Raw genomic sequence first — 18,042 nt, forward strand, 5'->3', positions numbered from 1 at the left:
GAAGACTTAACTTCCACGAATGCAGTAGGTTTGGGAACTGAGTTCTCTGGTAACTTGAATATTACAAAGAACTGAGAATTTTCCTTCCTTTCAGGCCCATGTTTTAGTTCCTCAGCTTCTCTCTCTCCTCCCTGCCGTACATCCTCCTCACTGCCATCAGAGTTAACTTTCTAAAAGACAAATCAGATCATCATTCGCTAGCTTCTGAAACACCAGTGTCACCACATTGTTCATGCAAAAGCCCAAATTGCCTTAGTATAGCATACACAAGCAGACTTCTGTCTTCATCCTTTTTTGCCTCTCCCAATAGAGAGCTATAAACTCAAGCACAACAAACTGTTTTTCTGGTCCCAGGGAATCCTCTGCTTTTCTGATAAGAGTGTGCTTTTGAATGCTCTATTCCCTCTGCTTGGAATGGTTTTTCTGCTCTTCTCCCATCTCATCTTGTAAGACGAGTTGAAAGATCACGTCTTTGAAGCCTTACCTCACTTCCCCCAGACAGCGCTAGTTATTCCCTCCTCTGTTATCATAAGCACTTTTCATCATGCCACTATTTTTTGTACTGTATTCTATTTGGTAGTGTTTATCACCCTTTCTATTGATTGATTATTTCATTCATTCATTCATCAGGTATTACTTGAAAAGTTACTATGTTCTAGACACTGTTTTGGCACTGGAGATAGAGTGGTAATTAAAACAGTCACGGTCTTTGCCCTCTGCTAGTGAAAGACACATATATTAAAAAGGTAATCACAAAAACATCTATAAAATTGCAATTGTGACATCAGTGAAGGTAGGGTCTCTATTCAATACCCCTTTGTAGACAGCCCACGCTCTATCTCCCCACCTCTACCCCACCAGCACGTAAACTAACGCCTTACACATAGGAGCAACTCAATAAATGTTAAAGAAGTGAATGATGAATATATAACCATACATGAACTACTGGACATGGATTTTTTTAGGTTAAACTTTATTTTGAGATTTGGTAGATTCACACACAGTTTTAAGAAATAATATAGACATACCTCACATACCCTTTACCAAGTTTCCCCCAAAGATAACATGTTACAAAACTATAGTATAATATCACAACTTGATACTGATATTGTTCAGATTTTCCCATTTTACTGGTTCTCGTGTGTGTGTACGTATGTGTGTATATGTATGTGTATTTAGGTCTATGCAATTTTTCACGTGTAGCTTTGTGTATCTACTCCCACAGTCTAAATTAAAAACAGTTCCATCACCACGAGGCTGTATCACCACACCTGCTCCCATCCACTTCTCCCCAACCCCTGTCCTTAACCTCTGGCAACCACTAATCTGTTCTGCATTTCTGTAATTGTGTCATTTCCAGAAAGTTATACAAATGGAATCATTCAGTATGTAACCTTTGGAGATTGGCTTTTTTTCACTTGGTATGATTCTCTGGAGTTTCTTTCAGGTTGTGTTTATCAATAGTTCATTCTTTTTTTATTGCTAAATAGTATTTCATGGTATGGATGTATTACAATTTGTTTAATCATTTATCCATTAAAGGGCTTTTTTGGCTGCTTTGTGGTTTTTAGCTATTACAAATAATGCTGCTATGAACATTTGTGTATAGGGTTTTTTTTTTTTCTTTTCTTCTTCTCCCCAAAGCCCCCCAGTATGTAGTTGTATATTCTAGTTGTAAGTCCTTCTAGTTCTGCTATGTGGGACGCTGCCTCAGCATGACTTGATGAGTAGGGCTAGGTCTGCACCCAGGATCCAAACTGGTGAAACCCTGGGCCACTGAAGCGGAGCATGTGAACTTAACCACTCAGCCACGGGGCCAGCCCCACTTTTTTGTCTTTTAGGAAGATTAGCCCTGAGCTAACATCCACCACCAATCCTCTTCTTTTTGCTGAGGAAGATTGACCTTGAGTTAGCATACAGCCCATCTTCCTCTAATTTGTGTATAGGATGCCTGCTACAGCATGGCTTGATAAGCGGTGTGTAGGTCTACACCTGGAATCTGAACCGGCAAACCCCAGGCCACCAAGGTGGAGCACACAAACCTAACTGCTACGCCACTGGGCTGACTCCCATGTATAGGTTTTTATGTGAACATAAATTTCCATTTCTCTGGTATGAATGCCCAAGAATGCAATTGCTGGGTCATAGGGTAATTGCATGTTGAGTTTTATAAGAAAGTGCCACACTGTTTTCCAGAGGGCTGTACCATTTTATATGTAGGAGAGATCCAGTTTCTCCATATCCTCACCAGCATTTGGTTGTGTCACTGTTTTTTATTTTAACCATTCTGATAGGGGTATAGTAATATCTCATTGTGGTTTTATTTGCATTTCCCTAATGGCTAATGAAATTAAACATCTTTTCATGTGCTTATTTGCCATCTGTATGTCCTCTCCAGTGAAATTTCTGTTTGTGTTTTTCACTCATTTTCTAATTGGATTTTTTTTAATGTTGAATTTTGAGAGTTCTCAATATATTCTACATACTTCTCTTGCATACCTAACATATGCAAATATTTTCTCTCCATCTGTAGCTTGTCTTTTTCATCCTTTTAACGAGATGTTTTGCAAACCAAAGGTTTTAAATTTTGGTACAATTTAGATACAGTTTATTAAGTTTTTCATTTATGAGTCATGCTTGTAAGTCTAAGAACTCTGCCTATCGCTAGATCTCCCAAATTTTCTCCTATGCCTTTTTTCTAAACATTTTATAGTTTATGTTTACATTTAAATCTGTAATCTATTTTGAGTTAGTTTTTTCCATAGGGTGTGAGGTTTATGTCAAGTTTTATTTTTAACCTATGGATGTCCAATTGCTCCAGCACCATTTGTTGAAAAGATATCCTTCCTCCATTGAATTGCTTTTGTACCTTTGTCAGAAATCATTTGGGCATATTTGTGTGTGTGTATTTCTGGGTTCTCTATTCTGCGTAGTTGATCTATGTTTCTCTTCCTCTACCAGTACCAAACTGTTTTGATTACAGTATCTACATACTAAGCCTTAACATCGGGTAAAGTGATTCCTGATATTTATTCTTTTTCAAGATTATTTAGCTATTCTAGTTGTTTTGCCTTTCCATGTAAATTTTAGAATAAGTTTGCCTATGTCTACAAAAAAACCTCTCTGGGATTTTGATAAGGATTGCATTAAAACTATACATCAATTTGGAGAGAAGTGACATCTTTCCTATATTGAGTCTTCTGATCCTTGAATATGGTATGTTTCTTCATTTACTTAGAACTTTGATTTCTTTCATCAACATTTTGTAATTGTAAGCCTGCAGATTATGTGGGTGTTTTATTGAGTTTATACCTAAGTATTTCATTTCCTTTGAGTGATTGTAAATGATACTGTTTTTAATGTCAGTTTCTGCGTGTTAAGTGTTAATATATAGAAATGAAGTTGATTCGATAGACTGATTTCACATCTTTGTGGCCTTGCTCAACTCACTTATTCTAGTGTTTTTATATATTCCTTGGGGTTTTCTATATAGATAATCATGTTTCTGCAACTAGTGACAGTTTTATTTCTTCTTTTCTAATCTGTATGCCTTTTCTTTCTTTTTCTTGCCCAACTGCCCTGGCTAGAACCTTCAGTACAATGTTGAATAGAAGAAGCAAGAGTGGATATCCTTAACTTGTTCCTGATCTTAGGGAGAAAGCATCCAGTCTTTCACCATTAAGTATGATATTTGGTATATATATATTTATATTTATATAAATATATTAAAAAATATATTTTTCATAGATGCTCTTTATCAAGTTGAGGTAGTTCTCCTCTATTCCTAACTTGCTAAGAGGTTTTTTTTTACTCATAAATGAATGTTGGATTTTGTCAGATGCTGATTTTTCTTCTTTTGCCTGTTGATGAGATAGATTACATTCAAATGTTGAACCACCCTTGCATACCTTAAGTAAATCCCTCTTGTCATGGTGTATAACTTTTTTATACATTGTTAGACTCAATTTGCTAATGTTTTGTTAAAGATTTTTGTGTCTAAGTTCATAAGAGATACTGGTTTATAGTTTTATTTTTTGTGCTGCTTTTGTCTGGTTTTGATGTCATGGTGATACTGGCCACATAAAATGAATTGGAAAGATTCCCCTCCTCTTCTGTTTTCTGAAAGAGGTTATGTAAAACTGGTGTTAATTCTTCTTTAAATATTTGGTAAATTTTTCTAATGAAGCCCTCTTGGCCCAGGGATTTCTTTTTCAGGATCCTTTATGTTACAAATTCAATTTTTTTCATGGTTTTGAAACTATGCAAGTTACCTACTTAATGTTGGTGGACTTTTGGTGGTTTGTAGTTTTGGAGAAATTGGTCCATTTCTTCTAAGTTGTCAAATTTATGAACATAAAGTTGTTCATAGTATTCTCTTATTATCCTTTTAATGACAACAGGATCTGTTATAATGTCTCATGTCTGATATTAGTGATTTATCTCTTCTCTTTTTTGGGGATGGGGGGAGATTTGCCCTGCACTAACATCTGTTGCCAATCTTCCTCTCTTCTTTTTTCCCCTCACCAAGGCCCCAGTACATAGTTGTATATTCTAATTGTAAGTCCTTCTAGTTCTTTGTGAGCAACCACCACAGCAAGGCTACTGACAGATGAGTGGTGTGGTTCTGCACCCAGGAAGTGAACACTGGGCTGCCAAAGCAGAGCATGCCAAATTTTAACTGCTAGGCCATCAGAGCTGGCTCTCTCTTCTCTCTTTTCATCTTTGTTAGTCTTGCTAAAATTTTATCAATCTTATTGATTTTTTTCCAAAGAATCAGCTTTACATTTCTTTGCTTTTTCTTATTTTTTTCCTGTTTTCAATTTCATAGATATCTATTCTTATTTTATTATTTCCTTTTTTCTGCTTACTTTGGGTTTAATTTGCTTATCTTTTTATAGGTTCTTAGGGTAGAAACTTGGATTATTAATTTGAGACCTTTCCACTTTCCTAACAAAAGCATTTTAGTACTATGAATTTCCCTCTCAGCACTGCTTTAGTTGCATCCCACAAATTTTGATATGCTGTGTTTTTATTTTCAGGTCTATGTCTTTATTTCCTTTGAAATATTTTATTTGACAAATAAAAAACCATGCATTTTTTTTAGAAATGTATGGTTTAATTTCCAAATGCTTGAAGATTTCTGTTGTCTTTCTATTATTGATTTCTGGTTTAATTTCATTATGGTCAGAAGACATATGACTTTTAGTTGTTTTAGATTTGATGCAGTTTGTTTTCTGTCCAAGATATGGAGAATGTTCCATGGGTACTCAAGAAGAATGTGTATTCTGCTGTTGTTGGGTGGAATGTTCTATAAATGTCAAATTAGATATGTCGGTGGATGATATTCTTTAATTCTTTTATATCTTTGCTAATTTCCTGTTTGGAAGTTCTATCAATTGCTGAGAGTAGTGTGTTAAAGCCCCTAACTGTAACTATAGATTTGTCTGTTTCTCCTTTTAGCTCTGTCAGTTTTTGTTTTGTATATTTTGAAGTTGAAGCTGTTTTTGGTGCAGGCACATTTAGGATTGCTGTGTCTTTTGGTAGGTTGATCCTTTTATTGCTATGTAATGTCCTTAGTAATTTTATTTTCTCTGAAGTCCACTTTATCTGATATTAATATAGCTACTCTTGCTTTTTTTGATTCAAGTTAGTATATCTTTTCCATTCTTTTACTTTCATCCTACCTGTGATGTTATATTTGAATTGAGTTTCTTATAATCATCATATTGTTAGGTCATATATTTTTATCCAATCTGTCAATCTCTCTTTTATGGTGGCTGCTTTAAAATCTGTGTCACATAGTTCCAACTTCTGATTCATCTTAGTATTGGCATCAGTTGATTGTTTTTTCTCATTCAAGTTGTGGTCTTCCTGGTTCTTGGTATGACAGGTGACTTTTTTATTATATGCTGAATACTGTGGATATTATGTTTGTTTGGAACTACTAATCCTATTTAAATCTTCTATTTTACCAGGCAGTTGCCCAGTTTAGGTTTTGTGCGTAGGTCTTTCTTACTTTTGTGGGTCGTAGTTTCAATGACAATTTAGTTGTTGAGTCTTCTTTTCAGTGTTATTTTGGTCTCCTTCATTCTTCTGGCTCCACTTGAGTGTCCCACTGGATCCCTGCTAGTGCCACCTATGGGGGTGAATGACACTTGCCTGGGTTTCCTTGGGCTTCCCATTGTCATTAGGTAGGAGATATGAGATGCTGGATTCCCAGGATGGAGAGCATTTACCCTAGTATTTCCACTCTATCTCTGATGGTGCTACTTGGAAAGAGAATACATACCTGCACCACCTTCTGATGCTAGTGGAGGGCTAGGAGCCAAGTGGTCTGGGTGGCTCTCTGATACTGGGTAGAGGGCAGGAGGCTTTAGGCCTGGTTCACCTTCTGCTGTTGGGTGAAGGGTGTGGGTGATGCCTGACGTGGATTGTCTTCTGCCACGGAGTAGATGGCCAGGAGCCACCAGTTTTGGGTGGTTCTATGCCACTGGGTAGAAGGCTGGGAGACATCAGGCCTCCTAGGGTCACTAGGGTGTGTAGAGGGACATGCCTGTTGCCACTTGTTGTGGGACAAGAGTAGATCAGCCTGCTTGGGTTCTGCCATTGCTACTTCTGTGGCAGATTGGTCCTGCCCTGCCACTGGGTATGGATCTCCCTGCTAAGTTCCCTTTCCCAATCCTTTGGCCAGAAAGAGCAGGCTTCCCCCCCCACCCGCCCCCCACCCCGTTTTTGTGTGCCTGTTGGTGATTCAGGGATGCAGACCTCTTCCATGACCAGTCTGGAATATAAGAGAGAGAAAACAAAACCCCAGGGAACTTGTCAAGCTGCTCTTCAAGTCCTGAGGTCCCTAGCCTGTCTGCCTTCTTCTTTCTATGTTTCAGAGTCCTTTATGATTGTCTATTAAATTATTTCCAGGTTGTGTAGTTGTATTTAAAAGGGAGAAACAGGGAGAAATGAACCGTCTTGCCCTGGAACCAGAAACCTACGTGGATTTTTAAAGAAGAGAAATATTGTACAGCTGACACTAAAACAATACTGAACATAACTGAATTTCTGATGATGTATCTGTTGCTTCAGGATTTTGTGTGATTCTGGGTCATCATTATGAAAATCTTTTAACCAAAAGGACTTTATTAAAATAAACCTATACAAAGGAAAATTTGAAGTATAGATTTTTTTTTAAACAGCATAGAAAATGGTAAGTTTACCAAACATTTTTCTTCTCCTAAGATAACCGTTATTTCCCAGTTTTTATAACAAACCTGAGATTCTTCAAGCCTCTCAGTTCTTTCTTTGGAAGCTGAGGTGAAGGAGGCTGGCCAGCATTGTGGGCGTCACAGAAGTTTGAGATGCTCCCAAGTCCTCATAGGTGTGAACCCCCTGAATATCATTTTTAATATATATTGTAGAATAGGAGCTTCAGTTGAATTTGTGATGATTAAGTGACATAATCTGTAAGTCTGTAATATCAGTATTTAATATTTGTCTCCATTTTATAAAAATAGAATTCAATTTTTAAAAATCTTATTTTGGGTTTTCTGGCTATGTAGATTAGGACAAATGAGAATTTAGTCTACTTTTACACGATTTCAAGCATTTAATTTAAATAAACTCTTTGATGACTACATGATCTAATTCTACCGCATATCCACACCATTGTGTAAGAGACTATGCGTGCAGTTCTCTTTATGGAAAATTATATCATCAAGCAGTAGGGAATGACTAATTGAGTTAATGACAGGACAACAGCGTAGTTTCTTTCTGTGTATCTTAACAAAGGAATGCAGCAAAAAAATTCTTTAATGAAGACACTTTATTATTCTGACCTAACTATAGCCTTATACTAAAAAAGAAATACAAGATATATAGGTGTTACTAAGATGTCAGTTGGCCCATAAATAGTCGAGAAAAATTTCTGTAGTGGTACTTTAAAAAGTGATTAATTAAAAAAAAAAAGAATAGAGAGAGACTCCTACAAGACAGGTTTATTAATGAAAAAAAATAGAACAAGAGAAGAATATCTTAGAAAAGATAACTTTGTTTATAATCAAAGTATGAGAAAATAAAGTCATATAATAGACACTGAATGCTGGATTGTAGTGGGGGATGGTGGATAACAAGAAGAAAATACCTAAGGAAAGGCAATCTTTAGTTCTTAAAAAATAAATAATTAGTATAAACACTAGATATTCTTCCTAATTTTCAGTCCTATTTGTAGGTGTCATAGGTGTTAGAAATAAATTTGTTTATTTGTGATGTGATAATAACCATACTTTATAGGTTTCAAAATGCTTTTACTTACCAATAGTTTTTGTTGTTTTTAGTGCCATCAAGTCAATTCCAACTCCCAGCGACCCTGTGTATAGCAGAGATGAACCCTGCCCAGTCTTTGTGTGCCATCCTCTCACCTGGTACAATATCAGGCAATACTTTGCTGCTATTCACAGGGTTGTCATGGCCAGTTTTTTGGAATTGGGTGGCCAGGTCCTTCTTCTTAGTCTGTCTTAGTCTGGAAGCTCTGCTGAAACCTGTCCACCATGGGTGACCCTGCTGGTATTTGAAATACCAGTGGCATAGCTTTCAACATCACAGCAACATGCAGCCACCACAGTATGACAACTGGCAGAAGGGTGGTTTGGTTCCCTAACTGGAAACAAACCTGGGTGGTGGTGGTGACAGCACTGAATCTTAACCACTCCACCACCAGGACTGGCTTTACTAATAGCACGTTATATTTTATAGCGGTTTGTAAACCCTTTCCCTGCATTGTTTCATTTGATCCTCAAGACTATCATAAGGTCAGATATTATTCTTATTTTAGAGTAAACGACTGACCCAAAGTCACAAAGCTAGTGAATGGCTCAGCCAGGGACAGAACCTAGCTCTTTGGTTCCTATCTTAGCATGGTGGAATCATTTTCTGGGACCCCACGCTGTCTACCTCTTAAATTCATTCTCTCTCTACATCAATTCAGTAATCAAAGGTTAAATGTTATAGACTTCATTCTAAAGGAAACGGAATTGAATTCCAAGTTACATTTATATTCTCTAGTAATTGCTCCCTCTTAAAAAATACTAATCATATATAGTATGTATGTTTCAAGAAATTCCCCCCTAACATAAAATGACACTATGACCTATGTGAACCATACCTGGAGTTTTGTATTATTTGTTTGTCTTTTGATTGTTTTTGGTAGGTGACAGTTAAGCCTAGATGAGATAAATTCTGTTCTTGTTCTTCACACTAGAGGAAACAGATGTCTCACATTTTCACAAGGTTTGTGGCAGTTTCAGACTTATGAACCTCATAAAGATAAATGACTACTGTCAAACCAAAGGATCGTTATTCACCGAGATTGCCTTCTGCACCTTTATGCCCATTTCTAGCTTTCTTCCTGCCTTTTTCTCTTCTTCTTTCTTTTTTCTTTTTCTTTTCTCTTCTTTCCTTTCCTCTTTGCCTTTTTTGATCTCTTTTTTTTCTTTTCTTTCTTCTTATTAACAGCACATTTAAAGTTTAATTAACAACTGCCTTCTTTTGTAATCCAAAGGAGCTGCAGTGCAGTATACTTCCTCTTTGTGATAGTTTCCTCTTTGCCTTACTATCAACTGGGACCAGATACACACAGACATAGTATCTTAACTATCTGGAGAGTGCCTAGAGCCTGAGTTACAATAATGGAATTTGGGTCAAGAATATGACCACTACCTAAAAATACACAAAGCTGCTTTGGCATATTTTAAAATTCATTTAGAAATGGGACTTTTTTTCTACCACCAATAGATAGATTTATATTGGCATGTATAAAAATACATATAGCTATTCTTTGCCGACAAAGGAAGTGGGTAAAGACTTATGAAACCTCTTTTCTAATAGAACTTTTTAAATGTAACTTAAGCAAACCACTTTGAAACAATTTCATTCATAGACTTGGATATAATCTTTACATTTAATTTTGCAACTTTCACTTTGACTTTTTATAGTGAGGGTTTTGTTTTATTTTGTTTCCCATCCTCATGTCTCTAGATATAAATAATTGGTCTGTAGAAAAAAAAAAGACAGGAAATGAGAGTTCAGATTTTATTTTAGGACTTTTGTGATCTTCTAGAACACATACACCATTGAACTCCTAATGTATTTTTCCCCCTAAATATTGAAAATGCCAAAATACTTTTCTTGTTGTTTTTTTTGACACAGAGTTCTGACTTAATGGCAAAGATTGTTATAATATACTGTCATTCTTCTGTCTTTATTTATGAGAATTAAAAGGCAACCTATTGCTCTGCCTTGTGTTTCTGGTCAGCTACATACCAGAGTTCCATTTTTAAGTCATGACAGAAGTGGCTTTATACAGCCACTTTATGTATATCCTCATTTGGTTTTTACCAGTATCATGTCAGAGAAGTCATCTCGGATCCTTATGGGAAATAACAGAATTGAGGGAATATTTGTGTTTCCATGTCCTTTGGTTTTTATTTAGCTCTCAGTAGTTAATTGAATGTTACTCCCATTTACAAAGGGCAGAGAGAATGACCTTCTTCCTAGTGGAAACCAAAGTCATAGAATAAAGCTAGCTTTATGTCTTGATATAAAAATCTTGTTCCTCCAACTGCTATTAAGTATGGAATGTATAGAAAATGACATACTATAGAAGATAGTCGTTTTGCTATTTATGGCTCTGGCAAATGTTTAACATTAGTCTTAATATGTTATCTTCCTTTTCTCCATTTTACTTTTCCTAATTAGACTCTGAAATAAATGATACAGTATTTTTGATGTTTTGCTGGGTTTTAAAAGGTTGAGAATTTGAATTGCTTTGAAATTCAAGTCTTTCAGGATACAGAGTCCTGGTGTATTCCTGTGTTAATTCGGGAGAAAATAATCCAAATTCCAAGAACCAAATCACCATACCTAGTAGAAGGGGCTACCACCATTTCTTTCAGGAAACATCACATAGTGTTTAAAGCAAGTTTCAAGCCTGAAACATCTATATTCTGTTATTCAATCTGTTGATTGTGTTTAAATATTAGTCATGAATTCTGTCATGCTCTCTTCCCTTCAGGCCTTTGTGTTAACTACCCCCTGCCTCAAATACTTTTGGTTTCTCTGGGATTCCCTTATTCCCTTTCCACAAGAGACTGGGTTAGATGCCCTTTATGTTGTGCTATGCTGTTCTGATATTGCCTGTGCTTCAGGCTTGCTTTCTCACTACATATGATCTCCTTAAGGACAGAGATCTAAACATGTTCGTGATTATATCTTTACTAGCTGGCAGGAAGCCCAGCACATAATAGATATTAAATAAATATTTGCTGAATAAATAAAATTAATGGAAAAAATAGTTACTTAATTTCATATTTCTTTCTAATTTAAAGGCCCTTATAAATCCCTATACCAAGATATTTGTTATCTTGATTGACATTATACTTCTTCATATAAGTGGAAAGTTTCAATTATTCAGTTACGTTTTAAATTTTGGACTGGCAAAATGGATTCTTTAGTAAGAGATCTCCAGTATCCCTTGAAGAAAAAATTGTAGCTCGTCTACCCAGAGGAAATAATTAGTATAATATGTTACCCATTAATGTGAATTTCTGAAATAGCTGGGTTGTTTGGTTGTTTTAATAGTAAGCTGCAGAGTTTGCCGTACTTTAGTGTAGAGCTTTGAGCTTGAATGGGGAGGAGGGCCGGGTATCTCCATCCCTGTGTAAGTAGGAGGTAGAGCACTGAATTCATTAAATCTTTCTTCTGTAGACTGCAAGCTCCCTGAAAGTAGGGTTTGTGTCTGTCGTATTTCTGTCTGGTTGGTACCTAGCACAATCTGGGCATTTTAGGAACTCGATAACAATTTGTTGTATAAATTCATGAAAGTGGGAACACTACAGTGGAGATCTTTCTTTGAGTGAACTCTATGTGGTAGAGTGCATATACAGCCAATTTAAAAAGTAGAACTTATTGTCTAAATATAATATGCTTTCTGAAAATAAGCAAAAAGATCCTATTGGGATTAGGAAAATCCCAACTTTAGGGTCAGTTTTATAGAATATTGTCACTCTTTCAGGCAAAGTGGGTCTAAAATTAATCCATAAAGAGCAAATGGACTTTTCAAATTTTACCTAGCAATAGAAGTTGAGAAAGATAGTGTTTGTGGCCTCTAAGTAAATCCAAGAAAACATAAGATGGAAACTCTAAATATCAATAATCCTGAGGCTTATTTGTGAACATTATGTTTTAGGATTTTTATAAAAGGTTCCTCTCCTGCCAGAAAGGAAACTGGAGTTTGGAAACCAGTCTCCAGGGACTTGGTATTGAATGAACTTAACTCTTTGTCTAACACGGATTGATTTCATTATTTTTGGCACAAGATCAGAATGGCTTAGACATAGCATTTATATGAGTGTTTGGAACATTTTCCTTCACTATTATTGTTTCTCGACATGTGTAAGTGCTTTTCTTTCAAAGTGATATATGCTTACATTATATAAACAAGTGGTTCAAACTTGTTTAGACTTTTGCTTTCATCCTGTGATTAGAAAGTTAACAAAATGAATTTTCTTAGTCCCGGTTCTTAACCTTTTCAGAACCTCAGCTTCCTCATCTGCAAAATTGGGATAATCATGCCAAGAATCTTAGGATTCTTGTGGGAATTAATTGATATGTATAAAACCTCCAGCGCAAAGTAAGCATGTCATAGATAGATAGTGATAGGGTGGAGTCAGTAGTTTTTATTATTAAAGCCAGATGCAGGGATTGAGTTAGGTGTGTTGCTTGCTTGCTTGTTTTTGGTCACTGTGATCGCTAATTAGCCCAAATGTGTCTTTTAAATAAGAACTACCATTAAGGAGTATTTTTGTAGTAATCTGTTTAGGCTGATATGCAAAGACATATGTCAGCAAGTTGCAGATCAGTATTATAGAATGACTCCATTGTGTAATAAAAAGGGGATGATCATTACTATACATATTTATAGAAATGTTTTTGAAGAATATACAATAGTTTCTTAGGAGTAATTACCTTTGAGGAGCAAGAATGGGGAGGCCAATTGGAGGGGGAAATCTTTATTTCTCTATACCTCTTTGAAATACTGGAATGTTGTTGGATATGTATTACTTTTATAATAAAAAACAAAAATAGGGGCTGGCCCAGTGGCCTAGTGGTTAAGTTCTTACACTCCACTTCAGCGGCCGAGGATTTCGCCGGTTCGGATCCTAGGCGCGGACCTAACACTGCTCATCAGGCCATGCTGAGGCGGCATCCCACATGCTACAACTAGAAGGACCTACAACTTAAAATATACAACTATGTACTGGGGGGCTTTGGGGAGAAGAAGAAAAAATAAAATCTTAAAAAAAATAGATGAATAAAGACCAGTGAATGTTTTGACAGCAATTGGTAGAGTGACGATTGTAAGCAGAATTAATAAACTGCCTGATGTGCTAGTGAAATCTAAGAGTAAGTTATTTTTTATCATATCTAATAACTTTAGTAGAATTATGTCCATGATTATAACAATGAAGTGATATAGAGAGGTTGCTGTTAAAATTATAGTTAATTAATCCAGAATACCTGACACCTTGCTGGATACCTTAAAGATGTATCTTTGATAGTTTTAATTAAGAGTAGTTTCTTTTCTGTAAAAAATGCAAACAACACAGAAAAGTTGAAAGTGAAATTCCTCTTTAGTAACACCACCACTGAAGTTTATTTATTGTTAGTAATTTGGTATATATTTTTCTGGAATTTTTCCTACGGGCATACATAAACCCACATGCAATTATATGTATATATTCCTTAAATAAAAATGGGATTTTATTATATGCACTGTTCTTCAATATTCTCTTTTCACTTAATATATAAGATCAGTACATTATACTTATCTTGTTCTTTTTAACCACTAACCTGTTGTACCATAATTTATCTAATCAATGTTGTTGATGAAAGTTAAGGTTGTTTGCATTAGCTTGCTATGTTGAACATTTCTGTTCCACCTGTTATTTCAATAGAACAAATGCCTAGAAGTAGAATTGCTGGATGACAAGGTATCTCCATTTTAAAATTTGATAGACGTTGCCAGCTTGCCTGCCAATGGAGTTAATTTCTATTATTATACTGACTTGCATACCCCCCACCCACAGGATCTGATATAGTGTCTGTTTACCCCTTCTAACACTTTGCTGCTCTGGTATGAAGAAATTGGTATAATTTAATTTACATTTCTTTGATTATTACTGTGGTTAAAAATCTCTTCACATGTTCTTTAGCTATTTATAGTTCTATAAATTGCCTATTTACCTCCTTTTGCCCATTTTGATACTTTTTTTCACTTTTTCATTTATAGGTGCTCTTTATATAATTTGGATAATGGTAATCTTTGTAGTATATGAAACAAGTATTTTTCCCCATGTGTTGTCTTTCTCTTTTAATAGCATTTTATGGCAAAGAAGCATTAATTTTTTATGTATTTTTTCAAAATTATTTTTATCAAAATTATACATTTATACAGTTTTAAAAGTTTTCTTCAAAACCTATGATGAAAAACAGCTGTCTCCTGCCTGACATCTCCCCCCCTACTCCCCATTCTTGCTTCCCGGAAGCAACCACTTTAAAGTTCTATAGATATTTTCTCTGAATTTTTTCTCCATATTTCTAAAGAACATATTTATGCTGCTATCTCAGTATTTCAATTTTAGATGAAAGATCAGAATTTCACTTTCTTACACACTGACGTGTTTTACACCCATCTTCTAGATACAGTTATATCATAACCTTTGGTTAGCTCAATAGACAATGCTTACATTATCATGACTGTATATATTATTTACAGCTGTGATTTTTAGTGTACTGATTAAATTTGCTTTCTTTGTATAATATTTTGTTTTCCCTAGAGTAAATAATAGCTTCATCTTTATTTTGTTAATTTATATTAATTCATTCCTATATCCTACACCAGAATTATAAATGTCCTCTCAATATATCCATTCAATATATTTGGTTATATCAGGTAATCTATCAGTTGCATCTTTTCCTTGAAGACTTCGCTAAGGATTCCTTTGTCCTCCTCCAATCTGGACTGGTTGTTCTTATAACTCCACTGCTCAGTTACTGTCCTGAGATTTCCTGTGAACATCATCCTGGAGGTTTTCATTTTTATTTAGCAAAATCAGTAAGTGTTTCTTTGAGTTTCTGTATTTTGTGTCATACTTAAAATCCAAGATTATAAAAATATTCATCTGTATTTTCAGTAATTTAATGTTTTTATTTTTTTAATGTAAATAACTAAATTATTTTGATGTAAAGAATAAGGTAGAGGTTTACTTTTTTTCACTTTGAATGACTAGACACTTGTCCTTATACCATTCTATTGAATAAGTGATCCATTTTCCCACACTGATTGAAATGCCACCTATATTGTATATTAAACATCTACATGGATTTGGTTCTGTTTTTGAGACTGCCAATTCTGTTTCATTGATCTTTCTGTCCTATTCCAGTTCTAGATCTCAATATTTGATTTGCTGTAGTTTTACAATTTAGTACCTGATAGAACAAGTCCTCCTTCATTACTCCTTTTTTTTTTTCCTTGAATTTCCCTGGTTACTTTTTAGATGTTTATTCTAAATTAGGAGTTGGCAAACTGTAGCCCACAGACTGAATTTGTCTGCTGCCTGTTTTTGTATACCTTTGAACCAAGAATGGTTTTTAAATTTTTTAATGGTTGGGGGAAGTAATCAAAAGAAGACTACTATTTCTTGACATTTGAAAATTTTATGACATCCAAATCTTAATGTCCATAAATAAAGTTTAATTGGAACATACGCTCATTTATTATGAATTATCTATGGCTGCTTTTATGCTACAAGACAGAATTGAGTAGTTACATCAGAGACTGTATGGCCCACAAAGCCTAAAATATTACAGATCTATTACAGAAGAAGTTCACTTGACTCCGTTCTAGATAAAATTTTAAGTAGTTTCAAAGACAAATCTATTGGAATTTCATGTAATGTATAGATTAAGGAGAAATAACGTCTTTTCAATATTGAATCTTATCAAAGACAAAGGTAAATCTTTAATTTATTTAGATTTTCTGTTGTATCTCTTAGTAGCACTTCATAATTTTTTTCCATCTAGTTCCTGTACGTTACTTCTATTAAATTTATTCCTGGATTTTTTGAGTTGTTGTAAACAGTTGATGATGGGCTCTTTTCTCCCACTCTGTTTTTTCTCTCTCTCTCCGTCTCTCTCTATATATACATATATGTATGAAATTCCTTTTTAAAAATTAAATATACTCATTATAAAAATAATAAAGACATATCATAAGGTCCTCACTGATTAAGAGCAAGATTGCCATCTCAATCAGTTAGATAAGTGAAACAACAGAGAAAATAGAAATTATTTACTTGTAAAAATATAGATGATGGTAAAAAAATTATTTTCCTGGAATTTTACATTATCATTTCCTTTTTGAAATATCTTGTAATCTAATTTAGTTGCTGTAGCACACATTTTAATTATGAGTCAAAGGGAAAATTACTCATTTTGTTGTTTAAAATTATTTTTTAATCAAAAATAGTTATATTTTAAATAACACAATAATGTACAATATAGAAGGTAGATGTCCCCAATCAAACAAAAGTTTCCCATCATACCAACCTTTCCCCCAACAAATGTAGTCACTGTAAACAGTTTGAGGCATATTCTTCTGGATTTTTCCTTTGTCTTTCTTAACATTGTTCATTAATGTTATTTTAAATTGTAATCATATTATGCATATTACTATTTACTTAACCATACTTTAGTAGGACATATTTCCTGCAGATCTGCTTCTGGGTGTATTAGCTACACAGTAGTCAAGTGTGTAATTGTACCAATTCCTATTTGATGGACATTTGGATTGTTTCCAAATGTTTTCTATTACAAACCATGCTGTAATTATCATTATAAATAGCAGTATGATTCATTTTCAATTCATCCACTCTGACTCTAAGATACTCCAGCTTAGGGACCTTCTTTTTTCATGAACTCCCATCAGCGTAAGGGCCTCTTTAAATTTAAAGCAGTGTGCTAACCAAAGTCCTTTCTATTTTTTTGGTTTTTGTTTCCTTAGTAATAAAACAGCCCTGTATCAATGACCTTACAGTCTAGTGTCATTGGCCAGTGTGTACCAAATCAATCATAGTTACTGCTAATTATGTTGTTTGTAAAATGTTAGTTATGACTATGACTGATAAACTATTTGCCTTGGACTTCCAACAGATTGCAAGGAGATGGATTGCTAATCAAGTATGTGAAACAAAGTGTATATGAAATGGTGGCAAAATGATTTTCATTGGTGGGCGTGTGCCGAAACAAATCTCTCATCTGCAGGGTAAAAATACATGTTTTAATGAGGAGAACAGAAAAAAAGAATGTATTATCCTGTTGGGTATTCTGGCATTCCCAATATGTTATCTTATTTCATTATTCATGTACTAGCATCGTCAGCTTCAAGAAGTGATGGTTAAAAAAACTTACGTAAACCTATTTTTCAAAACATAAAGAAGTCATAAACCTTTATAAGATCATTAGATTTCACTGGACCTGTGATCCTATATTTCACTAGACGTGATTAAAAGAGATTGCAAATAGTTTATCATTAAGTGGAAAAATGTTAAACTTTATCAATAATGTAAAAATGTAAATTGAGGTAAGGTTAAGTATCAAAATTATTATTATTATTATTATTTTAAGTTCTGGTTTTGGTTTTTTTTTTCTGCTTTATCTCCCCAAATGCCCCCAGTACATAGTTGTATATCTTAGTTGTAGGTCCTTCTAGTTGTGGCATGTGCGACACCACCTCAATGTGGCCTGACGAGTGGTGCCATGTCCGTGCCCAGGATCCAAACCAGCGAAACCCTGGACCGCCGCAGCGGAGTGTGCGAACTTAACCACTCAGCCACTGGGCCGGCCCCCAAAATTATTATAAATACCTTTTGACACATCAATTCCACTTGTAGAAATTTATCCTAAGGAAATAATTATGGGTACATCACCACTATT

General features: G+C 34.8%; 1 protein-coding gene across 7 annotated transcripts in view; it reads left to right on the forward strand.

Annotated features, from left to right (window-relative positions):
• The window catches only part of TAOK3 (TAO kinase 3), a 169,194-nt gene that overhangs the window by 23,284 nt on the left and 127,868 nt on the right, over window positions 1-18,042 (forward strand). The window contains exon 1 of one of the 7 annotated variants that reach the window (XM_070628807.1): window positions 3,587-3,682. The exons of the other annotated variants lie outside the window; for them this stretch is intronic. The gene's annotated coding sequence lies outside the window, so the exon portion shown is untranslated. Of the gene's footprint in view, window positions 1-3,586; window positions 3,683-18,042 lie in introns of those variants that run through there. 7 annotated transcript variants of the gene reach the window in all.

This window comes from Equus przewalskii, chromosome 7, assembly GCF_037783145.1.
Source record: "Equus przewalskii isolate Varuska chromosome 7, EquPr2, whole genome shotgun sequence".
Lineage (NCBI taxonomy): Eukaryota > Metazoa > Chordata > Mammalia > Perissodactyla > Equidae > Equus > Equus przewalskii.